The following is a 13,514-nucleotide window of genomic DNA, read 5'->3' as shown; positions in this document are numbered from 1 at the left end:
TGGGGGTGATCTACATGTATCTCTATGGTGGAATGTTCAGCAGTTACGATGGAGACTTAATTTACAAAAGCAAAACTCAAGGATTGAAACCACATTTTCAGGAGACTGTGATCAATACGAGCATTCATGGTCCTGTTTAGGTGTTTGGTTTTCAACAAAAAAGGTGAGAGTGACTAACTGAAAAACTGTTAGCTAATGAGAGCTATTGTTAGTGTAATTTTCTGTGTGAGAAACTTGTTTAACAGCAAAACAAATCATCTGATCACATTCCAACTAAATCAGATCTTTCTGGTCAGATTGTATTAAAATAAAACTCAGATTAAAGCCCAGTAGTCAGAGTGTCAGACAGAGCAGTGCCTGCAGTTAACATCACACACCAGCTTCAGAACCTTGGTATTTCTTTTGTAATTTTTAGTTTCAGTAATGTATTTTTGTTGTCGTTATATGTAATTGATTTCCCTGAGATATTCCACAGTATTGTATTTAACTTGCTTATTTCCATGGAGACAAGCAGGCAACATCACTGGGTCAAGTTACAGGTCAGATCTGTGGAGAGGTGACCTTGCTCACAGTAAGGCCCCATCCACACTAGTACATATTCGAGTCGTTTTCGTTGAGGATGCAGAGTTCGTCTAGACTAATCCGATGGAAAACAGCTCCAGAGACGGAACTATCTGGTGTCGGCAGCTCCTACAAATTCATTTGAGTACAGAGCTGATCTGGCACCATGTGGACACCTGAAAACACTGATACACTGATGCAGGTCTATGCGCCGCAAAGTAATTCACCGCCAAAATGCCAAGAGGCTAGAATATATGTCTATGCGTATGACTTGCAGACATATAATCTCTGAAAAATTTAATATGAACCATCTCCAACACGACAGAAGCACAGAACAGACTCACCATCAGCAGAACACCCCTCTGTCACAGAAAAAACACATATAATCCACTGAGTCGTGTCCTTTAGTCCGACAGAAGCTGAACCGCATCAGAGCACAATAGCGAGCTGTTTTTTGAGCACTTAGTTCATGCAAATTAGCCATGCGGTTTTAAGTGTCATTTCTGTATAACGTAAACAAATATGCTCAAAGCTGTGTGGATAGGGAAGGACTGCGGTCACAGAAACGACGTGCCTGGACACAAATTGTTTTCGATATGCTGATACGGTGATACATTCATTCATATGATTCATTTCAGTGTAAACGTATTCTAAAAATATATGTTTTTTTTGCAAGTCATTTCCCACCCACTTGCATATTCGCATACATACATATGTAACTGAATAAATGCAAGGCAGATATGTTTAAAGTCATACTGTGAAACATTCCGGGCAAAGTAAAAACATCTTCACGAAAAAAAAAAGTTACACAATGTCCCCTTTACTGATTACAGGTCAGATCTGTGGAGAGGTAACCCTTCCACAGTAGGAATGCATGTATTTTTAAGGTATTTTTGATCATTAAACGTTTGCAATTTTGGGACATTCCAGTCAAGAAAGTAAAAACACAAAAAAGTTAAATGCCCCTTTAATGAAATACCAGATTTATAAAAGTACACATAGTCAGACTGCAGCTATTCAGTTTTATAATTCACTACACATAATGATTTGAACCTAATCCATTCAGAGTGCTCCTAAAATCTCACTAAGATACATGCTCAAACCGGCCTCTATTAAACATTGCCAAATTATCCGAGCTTCCTCCCTCTGGCGGAGTTTAAATCCTCCTCCACAAATCAATGAGAGAGGTTGAGGTTAGCTTGGTCACACTACCACGTTCACTGTTTAAGTTCCTCTCATTGGCCTTTAGCCACACAAGAGCACAGTGCTGCCTCAGGTGTGGAGGGCTGTGGGGTCAGGGCGAAGCACAACTCATCGTGCACTCTCCTCTAAACCAACAAAGCCATTTCTCAACTGCCTGACCCTGGGATTATTGAGCGTTTGGGCCACTATAAATAAGAAATGGTCATAGTGTCCTTCTCGCAGGTGAAGTCGATGTTTTTTTTTTTTTGTTTTTTTTTTTGGGGGGGGGGGTTGAGATGCATAATAGATAATTGAAATGTAGGTTGGGTTCATAGATTTCTCGGGCTGCTTTGCCTGTTAAATTTTGAATTGCAGCTGGATGTATCCTGTGCTCTTATTGTGGAAAAAAAAAAGAAAAAAAAAAGTACTACAATGACCACTGAATCTTTGTTGCCAGTCCCTTGACCTTTTAGTGTATACATCACTGATTTTTTTCCATTGTCGAAAGATGGTAAATGGTCACATTTTTATACAGCGCTTTTCCAGCTCAGGCACTCAAAGCTCTTTACAACAAGGAACCACTCACCCATTCAGACACATTCATACACCAGTATACACCACTAGAATTGAACTGCCAACCTTTGGATCAGTGGACAAATGCTCTACCAACTGAGCTACTGCAACCCCATATGACTGTATCTCGTGTGAAAGCTCAGATTCAGATCAGAGAGAGTCCTTTTAGGTTTAAAATCAACAGAGTTTTAGCATTGAAACTGGCAACCCAAATGAGAAACTTGCGTGAGACACATTCTACTTTCTGATTGGATAATAGTCTTTGAGAAACAAAAAAACAGAAAATTATAATGTAAACAGTTTGGCTGTCATGTTTTTGTACCTAAATCACACTTGTTATCAGTAAGAGCTGTGTTGGTTTTGCACGTCTACCACATATCTAAAGACACAGGTCAGATATATTAAAGTCAAAACCGTATATATGTTTCTTTTAACCTTTTTGGAGGTGTTGGTAGCATAGATTGTATAGATAAATGGACATTGTCATTCCACAATAGCAAGTGTGCATGGGCACTCTTCCGGCTCAATCGACTCTTGACTCCACTTAACTTTACAATGAAAAACATCTCCCCTCTCTTTGTAACTGCTGCTGTTAACCTCATCATTTTGGTCTTTAAATGTTAACATTAACCCACTCTACATGATCCTTGGCTTTTTATTGCGTTATTTTGTCTGTAAATCAATGTATTCTTCAAAATGTGGTAGCAATATTTAATAGATCGTAAATTAATGCACATAGACAGTGGAGTTCCTCAAGGTCCTATCCTGGCCCCATTCAAATTCATATCACGTACATACCCTGCCACACTATTAAAACTGTAAGGATCATACTAGTATAAAAGCTTGTGTCATGCAGTCTTGTCATTGGAGTAAGTGTTTTTTTTTTTTGTAGTTTTTTTTTTTCAATATATCGACCAGGTTTACTTCAAATGTATACCTAGTCAACTTAAGGTGTTATTAAAATTATTGACTCTATACTGATAGACTAGTTGCTGCATTGACAAAATGAGCTTGAAGGTGTCTGAGATGAGGAGATTGCAAAATGGAGGGGCCTTCCCAATCAATAAACCAATCACTTGTATACCTTTGGTCTCTGGGTCAATATACCGTAATTGACTGAGTGCAAAATTAATATCGTCTAAGAGATTAATACAGCCGGATTTGAAAAGTGCACATTGTTGCCATCAAACGTAGCGCATTTGCCTTTAAGTGACACACCAAAGAGTTTTGTTTATCCAGTGCCTCAAACATCATGACATTTTAACACTCAGCGTGAACCCCCATCTCCCATTAGATCAGCGGCTAAATGACTGAAGTCTGATGATTTATGGGGGACTTTAAAGATGACTTGCTTAAGATCATGAAATCTCAGCTTTATCCACGAAAAAATAAAATAAAAAAATGCCTGTCAAGTGTCAACATATCGGCATGAAAGTAAAAGGCAAAAGTACAAGAAAGTGGCTCTTATTTAAACCAGTGCTTGACAAGACAACAATATCTTATTTTTTTTTATATTTTGATACAAGGATGCAGTTATGATGAAGCAACACAACAGCATTATCATTCTACAAACACACACAGGTGTCAAAACATGCATGAGAAACAAGAAGTTAGTTGTCAAATAAGCTATTAATAAAGTTAGCTTTCAACATGTATAAATTAGCATGTTAGTTTATCAACATGTATTACTATTGATAAACTAAAACTATAAAACTATATGTTCTGATAATTTGATAATCATCTTGACAAACAGTCAAATTGCAAATATGGACAACAGAATAATGTGGTATTATAAACTCATTGTGTGCTTGTATGTGTGTTCATCAGGCCCGAGTGCCAAGGGTGGCGTATGGCCTATTGTGATTGTTCAGCGGTGCAAAGCGCTCTGCCCTTTCCAAACATAGTGACACTCATGTCATCGACTTGTGCCTGCTGACATGGCACGGTGGCATCGCCCAGGCCTAATTGTAACTGTTCACCCCAAAACACACGGCGCACTTGACATCATGAACGAAGTGCACAATGTGCACAAAGTCAAGTGCGCCCGCGAAAACAGAGCACGAAGAGCTCTCCCCTTATCAGACACTGAATGCCACTCAATAATGACACTCATGGCATCCAGTAGTACACACTGGCATTGCCCATTGATGTAATATCACCATAGCTGTAACTGTTAACCCCGGTAAACTCCAAAAACATACATTGCGCATGTGAGTAATGAAAGAGGTTGAGCTCGTCATTGACAATGGATCCCATGGGTGCGTTACTGGACGTGAGTACTTTCCAATAACATATAAATGTGACACCATAGGTGGCCCTATATTGTTACTGTTCTGTTTTTTTCTTCTTCCGGCAGCAGGCGAAGGCCAATCATTGCTTGCGGCCATATTTAGGCCCAAACACCAGAAGCTGGCAAAGGGCCTATTAGTATTACAAAGCGGTGCTCCTAGTTATTATTATTACTGTATGTATTGTACATTATTTAATCTATGACTACAGGAATTATTATGATTATTATTTGGATTCTTTTATTGTGGTATGTTTTGCTGCATAATGAAAACCACAAGAAATAGCTGAAAAAGAAAAAAACAAAAAAAAAAACTGGAATCTCTGACTAGCTCGTACAAGTGCAGTTTTGACAATGAACACTACCATTTCCAAAACCCCATCATAAACTATTGAGTTCAAGTAGGTTTATGGAGACCAAACTATTACAAACCTCACACCAAGCACCACAAACAAGATCAGAGAAGACATGGAGCGCAACATGGTGAAACTCAGCCAGGGACAGATCGCCTCGTTTATTCGTGAAAAGGGAGAGCGGAGGGATGGGGAGAGGTAAAATTATGTTCTTTTGAGAGAAGAAGAAGAGCCCGAGAGAGAATCATACAGAAAAGCGCCTGTGCTCCTACCTTTGGACGCTTGATGCAACGATGAAGTAAGTCTATGTCAGTATTTCCTTATCGTGACCTGTAAAGCAAGATAAGCATTGGAGCATTATAAAACACACTGAAGCACACAAATCAGCTTGCTTTTTTTGTCCTGTAAAAGGTGCACAATGCAAAGTTTTGTGGTGGACTGGAGATGGGGATGACTCTTGTTACCTTTAAGCCATGTTATAATGTTGTTACCTCCTGAAAAACTTACCTGGAGTTGTGATTTGTTTCATTCACACACATTTGAGTAATCCTTTATTATTCTCTTTACATGTCTAAAGCTCAAAATGCTCCATTCCACCTTGTGATGTCATGTCGGAAGTTACATAACACACCTTTAATATTAAAAGACCCAACTAAAACTGTTTAACCTCTCAGTAGCAGTAATGTTATGTCAAATTGATGGATTTGAACCCTATCCCCTATATTTATGTAATAGCCCCAACATAGCCCTGACTGTGTAAAATCTATTTTCCAGGCCACAGGAGCCCAGGCCTTTTTTGGGCTCTCCATCTGGGCCATTGAGAAGTCCACTGGGGGATCGGTAAATCCTCTCTCTCTCTCCGTCTCTCTCTCTCCATCTCTCATCCCTCTTTCTCTCACTCTCTCTTCTCTCTCTGTCCGTCTACCTAGAGGATAGCCTTAGCCACCAGCCTGCAAATCCACTGACTGATCCAGTGCCCAGACTCAGGCCCTGCCCAGGCGCCCGGCTATCTCTGAACCTCCAACTAACAAAGCACACGTCGATAGCACCGTCACTCTAGGAACTGAAATGTGAATGTGAAATGACTTTTTTTGTGTGTAAATAATAAGGTAATGAGTTTGATTTGGAGTAGGAGTAGGAGTAGTAGTAGTAGTAGTAGTAGTGGTGGGTTGAATGGTAGTGGTGGTAGTAGTAGTAGAGGTAGTAGTGGCAGTAGTGAGACTACTGGTAGTAATAGTAGTGGTACTAGTACTAGAAGTAGTAGTAGTGGTGGTAATAGTGATAATAGTGGATGTATTAGTAATAATAGTAGTTATGAATAATAAGGTAATGATTTAGTAGTACTAGTAGTAGTTAGCAGTAGTAGTAAATAAGGTAATGCATTAGTAGTAGTAGTAGTAGTAATAATAGTAGTAGTAGTAGTAGTAATATAACTTGAGGAACATTATTAATAATTAAATTTGCTCAAATATAATAAAATAAGTGGATAATTAATAATAACAATGTATTATTATTATTATTATTATTATTATTATTATTATTATTATTATTATTATTATTATTATTTATTACCATTAGTTTCAGCTACAACAACTTACAGTATTTCCAAATCCCCCAAAATCTTTAAAACAACCTTTAAAAAAAAAAAAAAAAAAAAAAAAAGATCATCACACCATGGCTTGAACTTGAGTATGTAATTTGTTAAATTCTTAATTTGACTTTATTCCCAGCTGCTTTTGTCACTTCATCTGACCTGCTATTTTAGGCCATCAGAGAACCCTCCTGCCTGAATTGATTCATCCACACTGATACTCATTTTTGGAGATAGAACTGTAATTATCTCCACTGTTTAAATAGAGGGCAAACGGTTCCTCTGGTGACTTGAGAATCCATTATTGCTTTGCCTAATTGGCTTGGCAAGATCCTCTCCTCCCTTTCGTTTAAGTCGTTTGTTCACTAAAGATTGAAATCCAACAGCGGGTTTTTATTGGAAAATGGATGGGAGCGCGCACAAGACGGTTACCACCCCAAAAAGTGATGTCATGTGGCAATACAGGAAGTGCTCCACTGTGTTTTTTTGACTCCATACACCTTCACTAGATCATTTGGATGATTTAAAACTTGGAATTGCAAATCTCTACTGAAAAAAAAAAAGGTTAAAAGTAGCTGATAACTTGAAAACTACCACTATATGACATCACAAGGTGGAACAGAGCATTTTGAGCTTTGGAGATTTAGACAAAGTAATAATAAAGGATTACTCAAAGATGTGTGAATGAAACAAAATACAACTTCAGGGATGTTTTTGATGAGTTAACAACATTATAACATGACTTAAAGCTCATGGGCCCATTAAATCACCATGAATCAAACAACAAAGTTAATTATAATTCCCACTATATTTAAAAACACTGGGAGGGCTTAATTAAAATATCATCTCATTTATCCATTTTGTTTTGCACTATATAGAACAGAAAATAAAAGGTACATCGTTCATCAGATCCAACAACCCTTTGAAACTCTTTATCTTTTTGAATAGAATGTGCTATATGCAGCTTCCAAAAGAACTGTCATGGTAACAGATCTTGCCGTCATGGTAACAAATCTTGCCTCACTCTGTTATATTGATGTAGACTTAAAGTTTCCTTATAACAGGAAACAAAAAAAGCACTGCAGAAATGTGTGCCAAAAAAGTAGCTAGACAATTTGCTCACATAAATCTCTTCATGGAAAATGCTAATAGACAATTTAAAGGTCCTATATTACGCAAAGTTGACTCTTGTGAGCTTTAAGCCATGAAATAACGTTGCTACCTCCTCAAAAACATCCCTGGACTTGTGCTTTCTGTTCTGTATTATTATCTGTTTACATGTGCAAAGCTCAAAATGCTCTGCTCCACCTTGTGATGTCATGAAACAGTATTTTTCAAGTTAACAACTACCTTTTACGTGTTAAAAAATCCCAGGTAGAATCCATGGCAAAGGAGAAATTCAATTTGTCAACTGGACAAAGTTTATTTCGTCAAATATGTTTCGCAGCTCATCCAAGCTGCTTCTTCAGTTCTGGTCAGAACACTGGTGGATACTTCCTTATATCTGTCTGCAGGGAGGAGCTAACTACATTGGTGAAACAACCCGCCACTTCACAGGAGGATGTACCTACACAGACGAGAGAGCAATAGTGGACCTCAGTCTGCCATACATCTCCACCTAAAAAACATGGGCTACTTTTTTGAGGACAGTGAGGTACAGATCTTATAGAAAATACTTGGTTTGAAAGGGGTGTTAAGAAAGAGAATCTATCTCTAAACAGAAATGAGGGATTCAGACACCATCTATCTCCTATTTACAACTTCATCCTCAAACGTAAATAAACAAGAGAACAATACTTGAAGCCAGGTCAGGTCCAGACGTGTGAAAGCTCCTATTATGGCCCTGAAGGATTATGCTAATAAGACCCCACAGTCAGTGCATTTCAATAGGTCTAACTAACAGAAACTGTAAACAAATAAGTGTGTAGTTTCAGAGTAGTTTCAGTGTAGTTAGCTCCTCCCTGCAGACAGACATAAAAAAGTGTCCACCAGCATTCCGATCAGAACTGAAGAAGCAAGCTTGGATGAGCTGCGAAACGTATTTGACCAAAATAAACTTGTCCAGTTGACAAATTGAACTTGTCCTTTGCTGCAGCTACAGTTTACCTTTAGTTCAGTAGAGATGGGCAATTCCAGGGCTGAAATTATCCAAATGATTCTATTGAAAGTGTATGGAACAGTGGAAGACTTCTTGTATTACCCCATGATATCACAAGGTGGAAAAGAGGAGAACTCAACCTAAATATGCAGAATGTGTGTGCTACTTTTACAAATGTGAGATTAAAACAAAACACAACTTCAGGTATGTTTTTTGATGAGGAAACAACATGAGAAAATATCACAATATGGACCCTTTCACATCTCCATGGCAACAAACAAGCGGTGTGCCCTGCAGCAGTAAAAAATCCACAATGCACCTTTTCCACAGTTGAAACAGAAAGCCATTATTTGCCTGTTTAACCACCCTCACTTTTCCATGCAATTTGTCAACAACTCTATTGGTCTGGAAAGGTCAGCCATTTTGAGGCGCTTTTTCACTCCAAAAATAGCGTACAAATGACTCATGGTTCCAGGTAGTTTGGCGACCGTCCGGAAGTGCCGCTCGTGTTTCCATTAGACCGAGAATCAAAGGTCCCGTTATTGTCTCCGCTCGCCTGTTTGCGACGCTGGCTAAACGGCCCCAAACGTAATGGCCTGGATAAAGCCTCGCAATGATTTATTCCTTTTCCGAAAGATTAAGTGACACATTCAAATACAGTCTGGTCTGGTGCCGTTCCCGTCAGCTTAAAGGCATCGCCAGCCCGCTGACTACAGGCAAATAAATTCACTTGACTAGGGTAAGGTTCATGCCGTTTGGTCCTGATTCGCACGTGCCAAGACAATAAGTCAATGCCGTTGGAGTTCACTTATGGCGAAGTCAGCAGCGTGTGACCAATTCAACAGTTTCGAATTACCGCACACGGGCAGAGAAGTGGAAAACAAAAAAAACAAAAAAAGAAAGAAAAAGAAAAAGAAAGAGGGGCTCCAGTGAGAGTCCTGTGTCCGCTTCGAATCATCTATCAAAGCTGTCAGAGGAGCTGTGAGAGGGGCTGATGTTCGCAGCGGAACACAGCGATACATCGGCACACACATGTGATGGATGCTTAGAGGGGAGTTTGTGTTCGTGTTACCGTAGTGGCTTTGGACTTGGGGTGGTGGTGTCAATAGATGCAATGTTCATGAAGAAAAAAAAAGAAAAAAAAAAGGAAAACAGAACGCAAGGTGGGAGGTAGTTAAATGTACGATAACAGTCAAAAGTTTGGGCACCTTCTCATTCAGTGTGTTTTCTATGTGTTTACTACTTTCTAAATTTGATATAGATACAGAAAATATCAAATATATGAAGTAAAATATATGGAATTATGTAGCAAATAAAAAAAAATAAATAATATAGATTTTTCTCTGTTTTATAACCAAATCCTCAAGTTAGTTCATCAAAAAAAGAGAAGAAAAAAAAAAAAAGAAGATTGTGTCTAAACTTTTGACTGCTAATCTTTAAAAATACAAAGGCTTTTTTTTTTTCTTACCACTTTCTTCATTGTATATATGGAATATATCAAATACATGAAACAAGATACACAGAATTATTTAGTACAGAAAAAAAGTTAAAGAAGCAAAATATTAAAAACACATTTATTTAGTCTTGTTTTTTTTTTTTTTTACATAATTCCATATATCTTACTTCATATATTTGATGGCTTATATATGTCTTCTGTATGTATATAAAATGAACATTGAATGAGATTGTGTGTCCAAAGTTTTGACTGGTAGTGGTACTGGTATTTTTTTCTTTTTTCTAATCTAAAAAGGTAGGTCAAGTAGAGACGTTCTTGTTAATTTTATAAACAATCACTCCTGTGTCCCCCAGATAATAACAGTACTAGTGTTCAGATTGTTTTTACTGAACAATGGGGCTTGTGTTTTATTCTTAAACATAGACATGCTGAAATTGTTGTTTTCATTTGGTGTTTTGGTTCTCGAGTTGCCATCGATTCAGAAGCAGCCTGAGCCACTCACTCTGGCTTGACAGTTTTCCACAACCAAAACAAGGCAATAAAACTATTAGGACTCTGGTTACTCAGCATCAAAGCCCCAGCGCCATGCCAGTCAATCATTAATCAGTGCTAGTGCAGCCTCTGCAGCACAGGGTGTGATCTTTCACATGATGATGGGCTGTCTATATAGTCGTAATAGAGAAAAAACATATGCAGATTTAGGTACTGACTTGCAGCTTCAGTCGTGACTGTATTTATTTAAGACTGCAAGGTGCAATGCTCATACTGAACTTGTAACATACAGGTGTTTAAGTTCTGTTCAAACAATGTCTTTTTATTTTTATTATTTTTTTTATTTTTTTAAATGTTTGAAAGTAATGATACTTTATTCATAATTGCTACTTTGCAGTGACATCCTGCTGGGGGTGTTCTGCCTGTATGTCTATCATGAAATGTTCATCAGTTACCATGGTGACACACTGCACACATTAGCAAACGCTGGCAAAAAAAAAAAAAAAAAAAAAATGTTTTGAGATTGTCTCAAAACCCAAGAAAAACAGAATAGATTTTAAAAACACATTTTCAGGAACCTGTGATCATTATGAGAGGTTTATGGTTCTGTTTAGGAGTTTCATTATTGACAAAAAAGTAACCAACTGAAAAACTATTGGCTAATGCTTACAAGCTTGTAATACTTTTATTTGGGAGAGAATTATTTAAGAACACAAATCATTTCACATGTTGTAGCTCTAACTAAATTGACTATCAGGTCAGATTTTGTGAAAGCTCAGATTAAAGCACAGTTTGTGCAACAGTACTTCTTATGGAGCACCCAAATTTTCTTTACGTGGAGGTCTAGGTCTGCAAATCAGATTTTCAGTTTATTATGGGCTTGGAATCAGTTACATTTGAAACTGTAACTTTATAAATAATGAAACTGATGAGATACAACAGCAGTAATAGTGAATGCAGAGTCGAGTCAGTTTTACTTACTATGCACCACACTTCTTAGCAGTGAGACATGGGGAAGTCTCTTATGTGAAACTGTATAAAATAAACCAGTAACATTTTCCGAGCTACACCCGATTTCCAGAAGCCATCTCGAGCTGCACAGCCCTCTTACATTTTACGCAGGATGTTCCTAAGGTGATTTTAACATTTTCTCTGATGACGCCGAAGCTTTTTATTCGGCGAGATTTTCATTTCTGAGTCATCTCCACCTGACAGCATTAACGCAGAAATCCACTGACAACTCTCCCTGTCTGTTCACTCCTCCGATGTCCTCTCATCTTTATTCATCCCTCCATTCATTTGCGATGTGCATGAACTAGATGACTTTTACATAGCGAATGCAGTATCAAACGACGCACTAGTCATCTGGCTTTGAGAGCAGGGCTGTGATTATTATCATTATTGTATTTTCTATGAGACTAGAATCTCTCTTCAGGTTTTTGAAAACAGTACGAAATAGATACTAAATAAGCTTTCACTTTTACATTAGATAATATTGTCGATTTTCACGTAAGGTTTTATTAAATTGTAGGCCCAATTTCCATGGGTTTCAGAGTGATATATTAGTGTCGTTGCCATAGTGATCAACAATTTTAGAATATCCTTTGAATAGATGCATCAAGAATCTCGGACTTCCAGTCATTGCGCAATACATACTGGGAAGGATTTTCAGAAAAAGTGAGCATCAAACCGCCATGTTTGTTTTCCCAGTGGGATGCGTCTATTGACAAAGCCGATCTTTTCTAGTCTTTTGAACCATATCCCTTTTGTTTCTGGTTCTGCTATTATATTTTAGTTTTGGGATTCAGACATGACAATTGTGTGGTTGTTGGATGTCCTAACAGCGGAAAATGGCTCGAGAAATTTGTTTGCGAACTCCATAAATGCAAAAGGGAATCAGATGTGCGTGACTGCAAACCTCTGTTTAAACGGTTTCCCTTCCCAACGGAAATGAAAAATAGTGAAAGGCAAAGGCGATGGGCAGAATTGATCCATAGGAAGGACGAAAAAGGTAACCTTTGGCTGCCAAAATAATCCTGAGTTTGCAGCGTGCATTTTGTATGAGGAGCCGTTTGTTAAGCGAGAGGTACAGAAGACAAACAGGTCGAGCTCGCACTTTCTTGTTCTTGTGGCTTTACAGCAACATCACGTCTTGGTCGCTTTGCAGTGGAAGTTGTTTCTTGGCAAACAGCTGGTGCCTTTCGCTTTGGTGTTGAGTTTTTAAATTCATCACCAAGGTTGAGCGAGGGATCGGGATTTTGCTTTGCATCTATAGGATCCTCAAAATATTAGCATCGGAATTTATACCCTTTTTTTTGGGGGGAAAATAGGATGAAATAGATCCCAAACAAGCTTTCACTTTTACCTTAGATTATATTGTCTGTGTTCACAATAGGCTTTATTCAGTTATAGGTCAAATATCAAGTATCGTTGCTATGGTGATCAAAAATGTAAACTATATTTTGAATAGAAAAGGGTCCTCAAAATATAAACACCTAAGAGAAAGCGGAAACTCATGAATAGCTTCTGGCCATGGTAAGCATATTTTGCTCATTGCACCTTTTATCAAATTTGTAGAAACTTGTTTTTATTTTTAGTCAGAGCTTTGTTTCTGTCTATTTCATATGGATGTCGAATGGTATCCTGGCTTCAAGGCCTTACTGAAGTATTTATAGTGTTAAATAATAGGCAAGTTTCATTTCAAAGTTGAATGTGTACCTGATTCTTATGGTCTAAAAAAGGTTCAGAATAAAACTAATTTGTTTTAAACTGTTTGCCGTGGTCCGAAGTTATTCCGCACTTACCTAATGAGCACTCCAATTATTTTACTTTTATTCTACTTTCTGATTATCTAAAAATAAAATGCTTTCTAATTAGATGCACACAGCGTGTAGGTCAAAATAGGTCATAGTGTGACTCAA

At 37.9% G+C, this 13,514-nt stretch overlaps 1 protein-coding gene across 1 annotated transcript in view; it reads right to left on the bottom strand.

Annotated features, from left to right (window-relative positions):
* The window catches only part of slitrk6 (SLIT and NTRK-like family, member 6), a 340,866-nt gene that overhangs the window by 259,645 nt on the left and 67,707 nt on the right, over positions 1-13,514 (bottom strand). Inside the window, exon 4 of the mRNA XM_055166051.1 lies at positions 5,229-5,286. The gene's annotated coding sequence lies outside the window, so the exon portion shown is untranslated. The remainder of the gene's footprint in view (positions 1-5,228; positions 5,287-13,514) is intronic.

This window comes from Boleophthalmus pectinirostris, unplaced genomic scaffold (assembly GCF_026225935.1).
Source record: "Boleophthalmus pectinirostris isolate CB_2022bp ecotype Guang Dong unplaced genomic scaffold, ASM2622593v1 HiC_scaffold_11, whole genome shotgun sequence".
In the NCBI taxonomy this organism is placed as follows: Eukaryota; Metazoa; Chordata; class Actinopteri; order Gobiiformes; family Gobiidae; genus Boleophthalmus; species Boleophthalmus pectinirostris.
Note: the sequence above shows the minus strand (reverse complement) of the source record. Positions and strands in the feature narration are given on the sequence as shown.